The sequence below is a fragment of the Sarcophilus harrisii genome, chromosome 1, assembly GCF_902635505.1.
Source record: "Sarcophilus harrisii chromosome 1, mSarHar1.11, whole genome shotgun sequence".
NCBI classification, from domain to species: domain Eukaryota; kingdom Metazoa; phylum Chordata; class Mammalia; order Dasyuromorphia; family Dasyuridae; genus Sarcophilus; species Sarcophilus harrisii.
The window spans coordinates 1,084,529-1,102,538 of NC_045426.1; the positions used below are offsets into that span (position 1 = coordinate 1,084,529).

The 18,010-nt window shown below is 49.7% G+C and overlaps 1 non-coding gene across 2 annotated transcripts; it reads left to right on the forward strand.

The window, feature by feature from the left end:
- Nucleotides 1-2,139: 2,139 nt before the first annotated feature.
- LOC100926730 lies at nt 2,140-3,656 on the forward strand. Of its 2 annotated transcripts, none has more exons than XR_004231877.1 (2): nt 2,140-2,517; nt 2,652-3,656. It is a non-coding gene; the product is annotated as an uncharacterized LOC100926730 (transcript). The 2 variants fall into 2 exon arrangements; XR_004231876.1 differs by having other exon boundaries at nt 2,758-3,656.
- Nucleotides 3,657-18,010: the final 14,354 nt, after the last annotated feature.

Sequence of the window (18,010 nt, forward strand, 5' to 3'; positions counted from 1 at the left end):
GTGTGTGAGTGTAAGTGACTAAGTGTGTGCGAATGTGTGTGTGTGTGTGTGTGCCTGAGTGTAAGTGACTAAGTGTGTGAGTGTGAGTGGGTATAAGTTATGTGAGTGCGTGTGTGAGTGTGTGACTGGGTGTGCCTGAGTGTAAGTGACTAAGTGTGTGTGTGTGAGTGGGTATAAGTTATGTGAGTGCGTGTGTGAGTGTAAGTGCGGGGTGTGCGGTGTGTGTGTGTGTGTGTGGGTGTGAGTGGGTTAAGAGTGATGGTGTGTGGTGTGGTGGGTATAAGGTTTGTGGTGGTGTGTGAGTGTAAGTGACTAAATTTGTGGGGGTGGTGGTGGTTGTTTTGGGTACGAAGGGTAAAACAAGGGTGTGTGGGTTGAGGGGGGATAATTATTGGAGGCAGGGGGGACTGGGGGCGGTGGGGTGGGGGGGCCTTAAAGGTGTTGGTAGGGGAAAGGAGTGGTGAGGGTAAAGGTTAGGGCCCAAGGTGTGGCCCTTGGGTGGGGGGCCGACGGGTTGGAAGGGTGGCCTTTTTTTGAGTGGGTACAGGGGAGGTGGAATTAATTGGTGAGCCTTGGAGGCGGGGTGGGCGGCAGGCTCGCCCCGGGCCCAAGGCCCGGGCGGTCCGGACCCTTAATTCCAAAGCAAGGGGCCCGGCGGGTAGGCGGGCCGCCTTCAGGGATTGGGGTAGGGCGGGCCTTCAGAGGCCCTCCCCGGGCCTGGTGAGTTTGGGCCCGGGTCCCGGGCCCATGGGGGCCCCCTTGGCGGGTGGGGGGCGGGCCCCCAGGTTGGGAGGCCTGGCCCTTCTTTCCTTCCCAGGGCCCGGGTGAAGCGGGGCCCCCCCCCCAGGGGTGGACCTTAATTCCGGTTGGGCAGTTGGCCCCGGGGCGGGGAAGCGGGGAGGTTTTGTCTCCTGGGAGCCGGAGCGGGGGGCTCCGGCCACCCCGGGCTTAAACCGTACCCGGGGTTCCATGCAGCGGGGGGCCCACCCACCTTCCCAGAGGAAGGGTTCGCCCTCCTGGGGTTAAAAGGAAGACCGCCCCCTGGAGCCTCCGGGCTTTGGGCCCTTGGGGCCCCCGGTCCCTGGGGCCCCCAAACCCGGCTGCCTCCGGGAGGCCGGGCCTTAGTTTCCTTCCCCAGAAAGCCCCGGTCAAACCCCTTCCCTTGCCCTCAGGTTCCCCCAACCCAGGCCTCCCCCACCGGCCATCCTCCCCCACCCTGCCTTCCTCCCCACCCTGGACTTCCCCCTCCCACCCCAGGAATCCCCCCCCCTGGGCCCCTCCCTTCATTTAAGTTCCCCTCCCCATGGGATCCCCTCATCAAGGGCCTCCCTCCCACCCCATGACCTCCCCCTACCCCCAAGACTCCTTCCCCAACCCCAGGCCTTTTCCCCCTTAGGGGGAACCTTGGGACTCACCCCCACCTCCCTAGGGGACCCTCCCCAGGCCCTCCCCCTGGCTCCCCCCCAGGCCCGGGTGGGTGGGCCCCGGGGGCCCCAGGACTGGGGCCCCTTTTCCCCAACAGGGAATTCCTTGACCCGGCCCTCTGGGGCCTCCCTGGGGTCCCCTCCCTGCCCTCAAACCCGGTTCCCCAGGGACCAAGCCAGTAACCCAGGGGCCAGGGAGAACCCCTCCCCACCCCTCTGGGGGCCCCTCCCCAACCCAGGCCTCCTTCCCTACCCAACCCCCCTAGGGGCCTCCTCCCCATTTACCTTTCCTCCCCCAACCCCAAGGCCTCCTCCCCTCACCTTAAGCCCCCCTAAACCCCCCATCCCCCAACCCCCAAAGCAACCCCCCCCTAACCCTTTGGGCACCCCCTCCCTCCCCCAAGGTCCCCCCCCCCAGGCCCTTCCTCCCAACCCCAACCTCCTCCCCCACCCCCCCTTGCCTTCCTTCCCCTCCAAACCCCCTAAAGGGTCCTGGGCCTTTTCATCCAGGCCCCTCCCCCACCCTTGGCCCCTTCCCCACCCCCTTAGTACTGGGCCCGGGGGACCCCGCCCCAAAGAGCCCCCGTGGGCCCCCCTCCCAGCCCCCCGGGAAGGGAGGACCAAAGCCCCCTCCTTCCCGGGGCCTTCCCCGGGGCCCCCTCCGGGCCTCCCTGGGCCCCTCCCGGGTTCTGGGGGGCCCCCGGGGCTCCTGGCCCCTCTCCCCCCTCCTGAGGGCAGCTCTCCCTGGGGCTCTCCCGGGGGCATGTCCTGCTCCAGCCCTTCTCAGCTTCCTTCCTCCCCTGGGACCCTCCTGGCTCAGCCCCCATTGTTCTCCCCTCAAGGCCCGGGAAAACATCACGTAGACTAGTTTTGGGGGACCAGGACATCTTGAGGCCTTCTCCCCATACTCCCCCCAGACACGATGGGGCGAGGGGTACCCTGGGGGGCTCTCCACAATCCCCTTCTCCCGCCCACAGAGCAAGGAGCACGTCTGGGGACCTTCCTTGCCACTGGCCTGTTCTTCCTCGCCCTCTTGTTCCTGGGCCTTCGGAGACACCGAGGGTAGAGCCAGAGCCTTCCTCCCCACTTCTTGGTGAGCCCCCAAGGGATCCCACTGACTCCCACCTCTCCAGACGGGGCAGCCTCCCCCGGCAGGGGTCCGGCCCCGAATGAGGTCAGTGGGGCCCCTCTCACTGGGGTTTTCCTCTGTTTCCCACTTGGCCCCAGGAGCCACGGAAGCTGCCCGTGCCCAGGCCTGAAGAGCTTCCTCCACCTTAGAGTCAGCTTTGGCTCAGAGAGCTCCAGAGATAGGGTCCCCGATCCTCTCCCACAGGTGCTCCATGCTGGCACGGTGCGCAGGCTCAGGAAGCACCCCTCACCCCGAGCCTAGGTTCGCCTTCCCTTCAGCTGTTCCTTGTCCAGCCTGCAGAATGGTCCGACTGCCCCTCACTCCCGGAGCCCCTTCAGGGGCAGCTCTTCCGCCCCCTCCCCCTGACTCAGCTGCCAGCGTCGGGTGGGCAAGGCCCAGCCCTGGCCCCTTCTGGCTCTGGGGACCGCTGAGCACGTCTGGGTCCAGTGCCCTTCCCTCTCACATTGGGTCTTTCGTCCTTACTGCAAACGGACCCTTTTCTGGGCAGACGTCTCATCGTCCCCCCAGATCTGGGATTCTCTGAGCTCCACCTGATCATCTTGGGCTCCTTCCCTGGCTCCCCCTTAGCTCCTCAATGGGGGCCCACCGTGCTCCGGGCCAGGCCGGGCAGCCACCTCCTCCTCCTGCCCTGACCCAATGCAGCCTAAGGCAACATGGCCGGTCCTTGGCCATCATTCCATGCAGTTGACTCATATTGAGTTTCGAACCCCCTGAAATCCTCAGGTAACTTTTCAGAGGAGTCGGCTTTCTCCTCTTGCCCTTGGGCCGGTTATTGCTTGGACTCCTGTTGGGTTTCACTGATTAGTTTGGATTTGGAGCCCGGCTAGGACCTTATTCTCCAGAAAGGGGACCTGAGGAAGGGGCCGAGGAGAGTCCCCCGCCGGCCAGATTCTGAAATTCATCCTGAGGCCTTCGCCTAAGGTCCGAGAGACGAGTCGGTGGCGAGGAGAGGCTGGGGCAGCCACTGGACAGGGAGCAGAGCCTGGAAAAGTAGGGGGAGGAGGGGGGACGGAGGAAATGCCCAGAGCCCTTTGCCCCCAAAACTCCAATGTGTCTCAATAAAAATCGCCGTTCTTCTCTCATTCTCTCAGTGTCCCCGTCACTCAGTCTCTCAGCGTCCCCGTCACTTGGTCTCTCAGCGTCCCCGTCACTTGGTCTCTCAGCGTCCCCGTCACTTGGTCTCTCATCCAAGTCTCCAGAGGAAAGGGATTGAGGACAAGGCCCCCCCATTAAGGAAACAGTCTCGGGTACCACATCTGGCGCCCAGCACGCCTTAGTTCTGCTTGAATTTGGAGAACCACATCACAATGCAAATCCACATTGAGCTTGCAGTCCACTAAAGCCCCCAGATCTTTTCCAAGTTAAACTCTATCGATGTCTCCCCATCTTTTAGTTGTGAAGTTGGACACAATTGTAAGGTTTCCATTGATTTGTGCTATTGCAGTGCTCTGGGGGGGGGCAGGATCTTTTTTGCCCTCTGCCTTTATATTTTGTGGTCTGAAAGTGCGATCAGCCCCGGGATGGGGCAAATGCTCCCGTTGGGCGCTGACTGTGGGCACGACTCCCCAGGCCTGCACATGGGGCCCGGGAGGCGGGTTTGGCGGGTCTCAGAGAGAAAAGCCATAGGGCGACTGATTGACACGATCGACGCTCCCCACCCCCCAGGAGCAGAGGTGGGGTGGGCCAGGCCGGGCAGACCGGGAGACAGCTGAAGCAGGGTCTGCAGCTGGCGAAGCGGCCGGCTGGCAGGACACAGAGCCCGGGCGGGAGCTCTAGGGCAAGTGTTGCGGCTCCCTCCGTCTCCGTCTCCGAGAGAATGCCCACGAGCGCTTCTCCCTCGGTGGAACGACTCTCGTCAGCTTTTTGAATCAGATCCAGGTTCTCCAGCTCCACCGAGTCTCTTTGGACTTTGATCTCATCTTTCCTGCAAACCAGCACTCCAACCGCTCTTCTGCAGCCGTACCCCACGGCCCTCCAAGGCCCCTCGGTGGCTTGGCGCTCCCTTTGCCAGTTCAGGCCACTGGCCTTCGACACTTAGACGCTTCCATACCGTGGCTCCTCTTAGACCTGCCCAGGTGACGTAGAACAAGCACCGACAAGGGAAGGTGCCCCGTTTGTCACAGCGGGGCTTGGGTACATTGATTTCCGTAGCTCCAGACCCATTGGGACTTAATGAAATGGACTTGAGTCACCCTGCCCACAATCGGTGCCTCCTGTCAGTGGCGTGCTGGATCTCATGCCATCCACAGATATTTCTAATTTCTGTTGTGTTTTTAATCTGTGATTTTTTTTGAGATTAGCTATTACTTCAGGGAAATGTTGAAAAATAACAACTCTTAGAGGGAATGGTTCAATTGTTATACTCCAAATGCTTAAGGATATTTTAGGCTTGGTGGTGTGGGTAAGTCTCATGGGTCATTAAAGCCTCTAGTCAAACAGGAAGAGCTGCATTCTAGGGCAGAGGGACACGAGGAGAAGATGAAAAAGAACCACCGACAAATTGCTGTTTCTAAATAAGTTAATTAAAACTAATAAAACCATGCCCTCAGCTAGAACGGGCGACTGGAGGGCGACACAGTTGGTACAAACTGCTGGGAGGTGGAAGAACATTCAGAGGATTAACCAATGCTGTGAAGAGGAAATATGTCAAGGGCAAGACAATATAAAGATTGGAGTTCTGACGACTGGGAGAAGAGGATTTTTCCTGACGAAATGTGTCCGAATTGTCAGCTGGACCTTTAACCCAGAGGTCGAGGTGTCAAAACCGGCGTCTGCATGTGTTTTAGGCAGTCTGGGGTACAATGGACAGAGCGGACCGTGACCCTGGACAATGAAAAGGCAATGGGACTTGTTCGCATTGTCTTTTCAGCTTCAATTCCCCCTAAAATAGGAGACTAATAGAAGCTACCCAGCGACATTATGGGGTCAAATCAATCAGATGTAAAATGGCTTTCTTGGCACCCCTTGAAGGGTTTTATCACTGCTGGTTGCTGGCTGTGATTTGGGTTTTCAGAAGCAGTGGGAGTCAGCCTATGGAACCTGGGCATTTTCTGAAGAGGGAAAAAATATTTAGGGGCTATTTAGAAGTCTTGTTTCCATCGAGAAAATGGCGACTTCTGATAAATTCTATCACTTGGTGAGAAGCGGCCTTTGGAGATTGAATTCTATCTCATGGGGAAAAGTGGCCTTTGGAGATGGAATTCTGTCACATGACGGCCTTGTGGGAGGTTAAGAAATTGCTCCAAGGGATGGTGGTAGACCTACCTTAGTGGTCTGTGGATTTGCCTGATTTAATTAGCTGGTGACAGCTCTCTGCAGGCACATCCATTTCTTTATTTGATTTCTTTCCTTTCCCCCAGTCTTTGAAAATGACTCTTCTAATATCCAGGGAGTCTAAAAACCATATTTAGCTTCTCTCTCTTTCTCTGTCACAGATTCTAAAGGGTAAGTGTCACTTCCCTGCCACCTGGAAGTCCCTTTCTCTTTGTGGTCAGACTCGTACCATAATCAGTTTTCCTGCACGGAAGGAACCATTATTCAAAGGATGAAATCATTAGCTCTCTTTTCAGGGTCTGCTGTGGGACAGAGTTCCAGGAGGTTTCTAGATCCTCACAGTCCCTAGCGTTATGCGACCTTTGCTTCCAGCTGGGATTGGGGCACATTTCACCCAATCTCAGCTCTTTCCTCTCTCCATCCGGGTGGGCTGTAAACGTCCTGCAGACAACACTGCTTCTCTTTCTGCCTTCCCTGATTTTTACCTCAGTACTTGCCCATGTATCTTCTCTCTGTCTCCCAGATTTGCTCATATGAATATACCTTCCTAATATACAGGGTTGTTTCACGAGCACTCAGCCTTCCTGATCTTGTTCTTCATCCTTTCCGAGTCACCTTCTTGTCATGATCTTATTCTGCTAAAACTCAGTAATATCTGTTGTAGGAAGCTGCATCTGCTGCCTTCCATTTGGATAGCTGATGCACTCTGTGCATTTCTAGGCAGAGGAAGCCACTGGTGTTTTGGTGGGTTCCGTCTTAGATTTGTCCCCTATAAATTTGGGGGCATCTCTCCCACTTTTCTTTCGACCTTGAAACTCTTCTCTCTGGTATTCTAGAGGGTGTGTGTGAGTGTTCACAGGTAATTTCCCATTCAGGTAAAGGCTTTTAGCTTAGAGTCGCAGAGTGCCACACAAATCTTACCAGCCCTTGGAGGGTGCACCTTTTCCTTGGCCAGGGACTGTCACAGCTGGATTTTAAGCAATGGTCCCAGCAGTGAAAGCCAGTTCTCAGACACCATCTTCACTTCTGAAACGACCCTTCTTCTTCTGAATCTCTTGCCTTGGATTGGCCACAGTGATGAAAATATCACCTTGAATTTCTTTCGTTTTCTGTTCCCCTGGGGAAATGCTTCCCAATGCTTCCCAGAGTCCCTCTGAAGCATCATTTGTGAGCTTCCTCTCCTCCAACTCTGGAAAAGGAGCGAGTAGTTTTGAACACTGGCTCAGCTCTTCTTTGTGTGCTGGTGGGTGAGCGCCTTCCCCTCTCTGGGTGTGCGTCTCATCTGTCTAATGGGGGTTTGGCTAGCTGATGTCTAAGTTGCTTTCTGGTTCCCCAAACTGCCTGTACTCTGCCAACCTTATGAAGTAGGTAGAGCAGCTATAATCATCCTCATTTTGTTGATGAGATAAGTGTAGTGTAATCGCCCAAACTGAATGATTCTCCTGACTAAGACGGTACGCGGATTCACATTAAATGCTTCTGGAGCCGCTTGCTGCCAAGCTCATTAGGTGGGAGGAAATAGGTACGGTGTTACCTTTGGAGCCGGTCTTTAATGTGGCTCTGCTTCGGAGAACTCATAAAACCTCAGAGCATCTCGCGTTGACTCATGAACGATCTGGGAGTGACTAAAAGCCTCTCAACAGGAAGTCTGTCTCATCCGCCTCCTGAGAAAAAGGTCCATGACCTGTTCCTGCTACCTGTACAGATATCCATGACTGGGCTACGGGGCCCCCAGTACCCACATTTTGTGTGAAACTTGCCTTAAGAACCACTCGGTGGCAATTGTTAATGCCTCTCTCTGTCAAAGCAACTCCCCCCAAAGGAGGAGGGGTAGATGGGACACGGGCAGCTGGATGGGAGTATGGGACTGGGAAGAGGGATTTTTAGTTCTGTGGACTGTTTGTGAATGAAGTTGCCCCAAAGGTGGGATTTTTTAAGGAGAGCACTAGAAGGTCTGTTCTTTTGCATTGCACCCGTCCTCACTTTGCTGTATCAGCTAAGTTGGGAATTTATTGAGCCTGGAAGACTGGCTCCACATGAGCTTCTTTGGGGTGGGATGAAGAAGTGTGGTCGGCAGGGTGGATGGAGGTCAGACTTGGAGAAAATCACATTTGGCTTGTTCAAAGCCTGGATCTCTATCTGGCCTCCTACAGTTTGTTCAATTCCATGCACACTTATTAAAAACCTACCCCGATAAGACTCAATCTGAGTCAGAAAACACAAAGGAAGCAATCCCCATTTCATAAATGCTTGGTGAGTGCATGGAGGGGACCTGGGAACCAGCCAGGAGTTGGCGAGCTCAGGAAGGCAGAAAGTACAGAGGGAGGGGAAGAGATCCCAGGTCCAAGCCTTGGGGAATGCTCATGGTCCTAATCCGCGATGATATGGATAAAGATCCAGCAAGGGAGACTGAGGAAGGGCTAGATAGGAGGGAAGAGAACCAAGAGGGAGAAATGGCCCAGAAGAGGAGGGTCAGTGCAGCTGACAACTTCATGAGCGTCTTCAAGGGGGACCGAGATTGAGAGGAAAGACGGTCTGAAATGGTTCATCTCATCTTTTCACTATATTTCTTTCCCTTTGGTGGGAGGAAACTTCCATTAGACTGTGGCCCAGAGAACGCCCTTTAAGATACCATGCCGGAAAACCCTAGAGCCCTATTATTTCATCTGGAAAAGTCTTTTCTTTTGGGATTATTCTCCTAAGATCCGACTCGTCAAGATTGCTTGGTTTATGAGGAGTTTGTTTTTCTTCTCAGAAAGGAAGCTTGCTCAGTCATCCACTCAAAGTAAGTCAGCCCTAAATTTCATTAGAGGGAAGCTGAGCTGGCTGAAAAGGAGTTGGGTCCGCGGGCGGTTGGCTGTGCCAGCCACCCCCGCGGAAGGCACAGGGACCTTGCCTAGCAATTCAGAGCGCACCCGGTGGGGCTGTTTTATTGTCTTCATTAAGCCCATCAATGGTCACCAGCAGTGAGGCCCCATTAAAACAACATAGAAGCAGAAAGGTAGATCAACAGAAAAGAGCAGCCACAACCCACAGCAGCAAATAAAATCATAGTCTTGCTTCTGATGAGGGTAAAGACAAGATTTTGGACTAAGAATTCATTATTTGGCAAAAACTGTTAGGAAAACTGGAATGCAGTATGGCAGAAACAGGACATTGACCAATGTCTTACACCATTTACTAAGATATGGTCAAAATGGATACGTGACCCAGATAGAAAGAGAGATTTTACAAGAAAATTAAAAGAACGTGTTATGCATTAGACTTATGGGGATAAATGAGAGATGGAGAGCAAATTGGTACGCGATGGATAATTTAGATGAAATTACATTAAAAAGGTTTGTACCAATAAAACAAATGTAGCCAAGATTGGAAGGAAAGCAGAAAATTGGAAAAGGATTTATAGGTAGTTTATCAGATAAAAGTCTGATAACTAAATATATATAAAGAACTTTGTTAAATCTATAAAAATATGTTATTCCATAATTGATAAATGGTCAAAGGGTGTGAACTGGCAGTTTTCCAATGAAGAAATCAAAACAATTTCTAGTCATATAAAATTCCTCTAAATCAATATTAATTAGAGAAATGCAGATTAAATTATCATTTTATACCTACCTGATTGACTAAAATGATGGAAGGGGAAAGGGACTAATATTGGGGGAAATTGAAAAAAACTGGACTCTAATTGTTGGTGGAAGTGTGAATTGGTTCAACCGTTTTGGAAAGCAATCTGTAATTGTGCACAGAGTTATCAAATTGCTTATACTCTTTAATCCAGCAGTACCACAGGCCTGTTTCCAAAGATGATTAGGGAAAAAGGAAAAGAACTCATATGTTCTAAAATGTTCAAAGCAACTCTCTTTATGGTGGCAGAGAACTAGAAATTGTAGGAATGACTGACCAAGCTGTGGTATATGATTATAATGGAATACAACTGTGCTGTAAGAAATGATGAGCTCAGTGAGTTTTAGAAAAATGTGGAAAGACTTGCACCACCTAATGAAGAGTGAAATGAGCAGAACCAAGAGAATATTGTATACAGTAACAGCAATGTCATTTTAAGAGCAAATAAGTTATTTTGCTATTATAAATACCTAAATTATATAAAATACCTGAATATATCAAAATACTCTATAAAGGACATACGAAGGAAGATGCATCCAAAGAAAGAACTGACAGCTGTATAGAATAACTTTATACACACACACCTATACATATATGTGTGTATGTATACACATACATATCTTTTTGCACCCAATGATAGCCATCTCTAGAATGAGGAGAGGGAAGACAAAAAGAAGTTTCCATGATAATTTTGTTGTATGTGTGAAAGGAAGAGCGAGTTGTACATAGTAGATTTGCAGCTTCATGCACAACCATCTTTTTATTGTACTATTTTTCTTTTTGTATGTTAAATACAATATATATATATATATATATATATATATATATATATATACACGTATCCATACAGTTATTTTACTGCACAAGAAAAATCGAACTTAGAAATTAAGATAAAATTAACCTGAGAAGGAAATCAAAAATGCAAGCAGACAGAAACAGAGCTATGTTGTGGTTCACACTTATTTCCCAGGGTTCTTTCTCTGGGTGAAACTGGTTCTCTTCATTATTGAACAAATGGAACTGCTTTGGTTCATCTCATTGCTGGAGATGGCCACTTCCATCAGAATTGATCATCATATAGTATTGTTGTTGAAGTATAGAATGATCTCCTGGTCCTGCTCATCTCACTCAGCATCAGTTCATGTAAGTCTCTCCAGGCCTCTCTGAAATCCTTCTGCTGATCATTTCTTACAGAACAGTAATATTCCATAACATTCATATACCATAATTTATTCAGCCATTCTCCAATTTGGGCATTCACTCAATTAACAGTTTCTAGCTACTTACTGTACTATTTTTTTGTGAATGAAAGATAAAATAAAAAACGATAACAACATAGTGTTAAGAGGTGGGATGGATTTATTTAAGTAGGATCTTTCTCTGAGGCCCCATCTTCCAGGAGTCCTCCAGCACCCCTGGGCACTAGCTAAGTGGTCAGACAACATACGGAAAGATGGTGAGATAGAAAGATGGGTAGATGAGTAGCTAAGCAGGTTGGCAAGTAGACAGGTAATAGAGAGAGCGATTGATAAATACATATAGTTATATCGATTCATAATTTGATGTGTGGATAGAGAGCAACAGATAATTGGAGATTAGGTAAGATAGATATGGATGGTTAGAGAAAAAGAGAGATAAACAGATATGTAAGGGAGCCTCGTGTCTTCCTAGACCTCCCAAAATGGCATCACTCACATGAAATATTCTCAAAACCTTCAATGTAAATTGTTTGTAGATCCAATAAATAGATCAGTAAAGATAGAGCGAGAAGTTCACAGACATATAAATGGATAGATAGATACATATGTAAATGTATAAACAGAGGTATATCAAGAGAGATGGGAAACATAAATAAATGGACAGATGGATAAAGACAGTTGGTTTGATGGAGACATGGATAGTTAGACAGATAGACACGTGTGAATAGATGGACAAACAGATGGACAGGTATGCAGGTAGGCATCCCTACGAGGGCATCCTGGGTCAATCAATGGTCCAAAAGCTAGGTGTCTACGCCAGGTAAAAGAGAAAGCAATGGGAATGTTTGGGGAAATAAAGAATATGTTGTTTTCTGCTTCTGCTTTCCTTTGAACCAGTTTCCATGGGGATAGAGGCCTGAGAAAGAACCCTGATTCCCTATTGTAGTCCCAGAGAAGAATGTCTAGAGACATTGATGCCATCTGTCTTTCTCCTCATTTATACTAAGGTGTATATGACTCTACCTCCACCCTGTGTATTCCCAATGATTTTTACTTTTTCCATTCTTTAAAAAAATTGATGCTTTCTCATATTTCACTCACTTCCCCTCTTCTTTTACCCAGCAAGTCTTCCTTTGTAAATTAAAATACAAACCCCTAAAATATGGGAAAACCGACCAACACATTAGCTAAGTTAGACACATGGTTCCCCACTTTCTCAGTGAAGGGGAGATGGTAGGTTTCCTCCATTCTTCTCAAGTGCCAAGCTTGGTCATCATAATCATGCAATCTGTGGTTTTTGTAGATTTTGTGGCCATCACAGTGCAAGTGTTTTCCTTACTTCTCTGTGCATCAGTTCATAAAAGTTTTCCAATGTTCCTCAACCTTTGCCGATGTATTGAGTGGGAAATAAAATGTAACACCACAAAACTATCTGGATCTTTTAGCAGATGGACTAGCTGCACCTCTGCTATCCTGTACTTGTAAAATTGATTTTTGGACCTACACAGAAGACTTCCCACCAATTGAACCATTAGAAAATTCCACTGATTTCATATTAGATACAACCCAAACCTATACCCTACGAAACCTGGCTTTTTTGGATAGTATGTTTGTTTCTTTTTCTTTTTATCAATCGCTAGTTCTTCCGTATGTCATCCAAATCACTGATAGAAATTTTAAATAGCAGGTCAAATGTAGGGCTCGAAGACACTTCACTATTAACCAACAGTCAATCAACCACTCAACCATCTTTTCCAAACTGACATTAAGTTATTCTTTGGGGTTAGCCATCTAGGTGGCTATTAGTCTAATTGAACTATCATTTAATTCACATCCCTGTACTTATTCTACATGAAGAGCATGAAATAATTTATCTTTTTTTTTTTAAAATTTATTTAATAGCCTTTTATTTACAGGTTATATGCATGGGTAACTTTATAGCATTAACAATTGCCAAACCTCTTGTTCCAATTTTTCACCTCTTACCCCCCACCCCCTCCCCCAGATGGCAGGATGACCAGTAGATGTTAAATATATTAAAATATAAATTAGATACACAATAAGTATACATGATCAAACCGTTATTTTGCTGTACAAAAAGAATCAGACTCTGAAATATTGTACAATTAGCTTGTGAAGGAAATCAAAAATGCAGGTGGGCATAAATATAGGGATTGGCAGTTCAATGTAATGGTTTTTAGTCATCATCCAGAGTTCTTTCTCTGGGCGTAGCTGGTTCAGTTCATTCCTGCTCCATTGGAAATGATTTGGTTGATCTCATTGCTGAGGATGGCCAGGTCCATCAGAACTGGTCATCATATAGTATTGTTGTTGAAGTATATAATGATCTGGTCCTGCTCATTTCACTCAGCATCAGTTCGGGTAAGTCTCTCCAGGCCTTTCTGAAATCATCCTGTTGGTCATTCATGAAATAATATCAAAGATTTTGCTAAAAATCTCGGTAAACTATATTTACACCTTTCTCCATTCTCTCTTGCAACTGTCTCTTCTCCATCCTCTCTTCCTCCTTCCCTCCTTGTCTCTCTCTGTTTCTCCCTCCCTTCCTCCCTTCTTCCTTCTCTTTCTCTCTCTGTGCCTCTGTCTGTCTTTGTCTCTGTCTCTGTCATCTTAAGTCTTTTCTTATAGACCTTAGACATGTCTATTCCTCCTCTATTCTTCCCTGAGATCCTGCCTTTGTGTCTGTCACTGACAGCTCATCTTCTCTGATCCTTAGTTTTCTAGTCTATGGATAGAGGGGGTTGAGCTCCAGACCTCCGAAGCCCTGTGCAGCTGGGAATCTACGAATGTTATCATCTCTAAAGAAGTGGGGTCGGTGTCAGCGAGGGACAAATGGACATGGGAGACCTTGACCCCATCGGACAGAGCTCTGCCCAGCCCGAGGTACCCTGAGACCCAGGGAGATTTCAGAAGGATGAGATGCACCCACCTTCTGCCTCTCAGCGAACTCCAAGGTCTTCCTGCCCGGAGACACCGGCCCACTGTTCCCAGGACCTGCTCACTGCCTCGTGCTCTGAGGAATCGAGGCTCCATCTCAGTCCCACCTTTCATTCAAATGCTCCATTTCATTCAAATGCTCCAAAGGCTCATGGCAGAGCTGGCTATGGACTGTGGAGTGAAATATGGCACGAGCCAGGGTTCTACACTCGGCATGAAATGGGCTTTAGTCGATTTGTGGACCCATGTGTACTTATTAATCACCTGCTCTGTAAAGGCACTGAATTAGTTATAGCCTGAGAATTAAGAGAGTACCCCTTAGGAGCTTACCTTCTTATGGGGGAGAGAGAGAGAGAGAGAGAGAGAGAGAGAGAGAGAGAGAGAGAGAGAGAGAGAGACCCTTCTCATTCTAAATTTTCCCTTTTTATAAACATTGCTTAGAGTGTGAGCCCGTTTTGGGTCATGATGAATTTGATTGCTTTGAGGAGGTGTACAGGCCCTGATTACATTCAGTTTTGGTTTCTTGACTCAATCCCAAAGTATTTTTGTCATGAAAGCCAAATTGGGGGTGGCCTTAACTACCCTATACCAGGGGGTTCAGGAGTCCCTGGATTGGATCTGTCCTCAGCCCTTGGGGGGATGCTCTCAGCACCCCTGGTGTTGTTGTTTTGGTTCCCATTTTGCTCCAACATGGGTTCAGTTCAGATCTTCTGAAGGCTCTATCAGATTCATCTCAGCATGTTCCATGTTAGCTCATCTTGTGTTCCTTCTTGGGAGTCAAGGTTAGTTCCACCCCTAAGACTCTGTGCATCCATGTGTAAATGCACTTATTTTAGGAAATGGATGTGAAGGTGGATGAGGAGATTGAGCTCAAGCACAGAGAAAGCTTGATTCAAGGATGGGAAAAATGATGCTAATACAAGAACAAAGGCCCTTAAAATGCTCCACAAAGCTCTGGGTTTGCTGCTTCTGTGGAGCTGGAAAGGTTCGGGGAGAGCCCAGCAGTTTGGCCATAAGGCAGGAATTCCTCAACTGTTGGGATTGATGCAACCAAAAGAGACACAAATGGCCACCATCCTGTGGGACCATGTTCCTTCTTCATCAGCAATGAATTCTGTCATCCGGGGGAAAGAGGGCGGGGCAGGGGATGAATCCCTTTCTCCCTTTTTTTTGGATTTGTATAAATGTGTTGATATAATCCGGCAAGGAGGTGGCAGCCCTGTATGGAGAGGGGAAGACAGATGGGTGGTGGGGGTACCTACACCCACATAATGAGGAAAAGCCCCCCAAGCCTTGCAAGAGTCTGTGGAGGGGATTTGTTGGAAGACACAGCAGGAATCATCCAGAATGAGAAGGTGGAGAGGAATCCCAGTCTGCACAGGTGAAGGCTGTGCCCACACCACCCCCTTGCAATCAGGGCCCATTGAAGCATTGCAGCAATACACTTTTAAGGGGGGGAGTTACAGAAAGATCGGCACAATTTAGAAACTCATTAAATTAATACTGGACTCACAAAATGAATCATTCAGGTACAAGATGGGAATCCTAAGATCATTGATTTAGAGCTGGGAGATGACAGATGAGGATGAAGAAACTGAGGTAGAAGTGCAGGGACTTCTTCAGAGTCACACAGCTCATAAGTATCTGAGGTGGGATTTGAACACAGATGTTCCCGATTCCAAGTCTACTCTGACACACTGCTCCTTACTCAACAGTAGTTTGAAAAAGATCTGTGAGTTTGACTGACTGACTGAAGAGCATGTATTAAGCACTTACTATGTACTGAATCCTATGGTAAGTAATGGGAGGCACAAATGCAAGATTGAGACAGCTTCTATCCATTATCAGGGGGAGGTAGGATCTCTAGGAGAATGGCTACATTGAGTTGTGGTCTGGCAAGTCACCGAGGTGACGAGGGGAACACTGAGGCAGCCCCAAGATGTACACTTTCCAGAGGCACTGTGGTGGTGGAACAAGAGATAGAGAGCAGGGCAGGGAGGGGAAGGCTTCTGGATGAGGGCAGAGAGGCTCGCCCTGCAAGCTCCCTGGGAGTCAGCAGGTGGTCAACGTTTACATAAGCCTGGGCTACAACAGAGACACACCCCCCAGGGGCTGGAGGGGAACATCCCAGCACTCCCTGCTTTGGTCAGATCACAGCGGAGTTCGGTTCTAGGCACCTCGGTCCAAGAAGACATCCCTGTGCTGGAGAGGGTCCAGATAATGATGGGAACCTTGAGTCCGTGATCCCTGAAGATCTGTTGATTAAATCAGGCATGTTCTTGGAGAAGAGAATGTTCAAGAGGGACAGTTTCTTGTCTTTGGCCCCTCGGAGCAATGGATGGAAAATCACTAAGAGGGAAAGGAAAATTTATTTCAAAGAAAATACTTTAAGCTTCTGGCGCTATCCAAGGTAGGGGACTCTGTCCAAAGTGGGGAGCTCTGTCCAAGGTAGGGGGCTCTGTCCAAGGTAGGGGGGCTCTGTCCAAAGTGGGGGGCTCTGTCCAAGGTGGAAAGCTCTGTCCAAGGTGGGAGGCTCTGTCCAAGGTGGGAGGCGGGCTGGGAGGTGGTGGGCTCCTCCTCCTGGGAGAGCTCCAGTAGGGGGCTGAGTGTCCGCACCTAGGTGTCCTAGGCAGGGATTCACTTCTGGGCACCAGGGGCTGCTGAGGCCCCTTCCAAGTCTGGGGGAGACAGAAGGAAGGATTCACTGTAGCTACCCCTCCTCCAGCCATCATTTTTTGAGCTGCTCCAGGTCCTTCTGCCTCCTTCGCTGGCTGGCTCCCTTCTCCTTTCATTTCAGCTGTGATTGTTCCCCAAGGCTTAGAACTCAGCCATCTGTTTGCTTTCATACTCTGGGAACGGATCCTGACTCACGTTCTCTGCTCTCGCTTCTGTGTTCATGACACTCATTTCAGTGAGTTCCCTCCCCTTCCTTGTCTCCATTTCCCCAAGACACCTTCCTATGTGGATTGCCCCCCCCCTCCCTGCCCTCCCCAATCCCAAGCTGCCCTCTGCACAATCTCCCCCAAAGGGGCCCCTCCCAGCTTCCTGAGCAGGAAGTCATATTCCCCTCACCCACAAAGGAGTCTTGGGAGTCATCGTCCCGCCCCTCCTCCCCAATATCCAGCCAGTCACAAAGTACTGATTTACACACGTGAATGTCTGTGCTGCTCCCCATTCCCCCACCTCTCAGTTTGAGGCCCTAAGCCTCCTAGCATTGTTGGTCCCCGAGCCTCTCAGTTACCTGGGCTTAGAGTTCTGTGTTCTCAGCTCCCAGGTGCTCTGTATCTCTGCACTCAGGTAGAACACTGGGGGCTTTTCCCCAGGTGCTGCCCCTTACAGGGTGCTGCTGTGCTTGCACATCGACAGCTAGAAACAACTGAACTTTGCCCCATTGTCAAAGATGTCAGATGGGAATGTTTGCCCAAGTAGCTTCCCCTGCTGCCCACCTCTAAGTGTCCCCAGGATTTTTGCCGCCGCCCCCCCCCAAGTTACCACCCAAAGCCGGATGTCTGGATGTTTGGGAGCTTCTTTCCTGGGGAGGGGCAAACGCGGCTCGGCTGATTCCCGATTCCCTGATTCTCTGCCAACGCTGCTGTGCCTGCCAGGGTGTCCTCTGTTCCTCCACGCCCAGGGGGGCATTTCCTAGAAGCTGTTCACAGGGAACAGAGACTGTCTACACCAGAGCCAGGCCCATGGAATTGGAGATAAACTAAAGCTGCCTTGGGACCTGCCGGGGGATGACCAAGCTTTTGGGTGATTCTAGGTCAGGGTCTTTCTGGGCTTGGTTGGGATACTGTTATGTTCCTTTATGGCCACTTCGGGGCCAGGACACCCCTCCCAACTCTGGGCTCCTCCCCTTCCTCCCTCTTGAACATTCTCTTCTCCAAGAACATGCCTGATTTAATCAACAGATCTTCAGGGATCACGGACTCAAGGTTCCCATCATTATCTGGACCCTCTCCAGCACAGGGATGTCTTCTTGGACCGAGGTGCCTAGAACCGAACTCCTCTGTGGTCTGACCAAAGCAGGGAGTGCTGGGATGTTCCCCTCCAGCCCCTGGGGGCTGTGTCTCTGTTGTAGCCCAGGCTTATGTAAACGTTGACCACCTGCTGACTCCCAGGGAGCTTGCAGGGCGAGCCTCTCTGCCCTCATCCAGAAGCCTTCCCCTCCCTGCCCTGCTCTCTATCTCTTGTTCCATCACCACCAGTGCTTCTGGAAAGTGTACATCTTGGGGCTGCCTCAGTGTTCCCCTCGTCACCTTGGTGACTCTTCATTGTGGTGGGCGCTATCCTATACCAGGGTCTCTTGTCCTGGCATTCAGGGCCTTCCCTGAGCTAGCCTTGCATCCCCCACTAAGCCCCAAGGCTTACTCCCACTACCT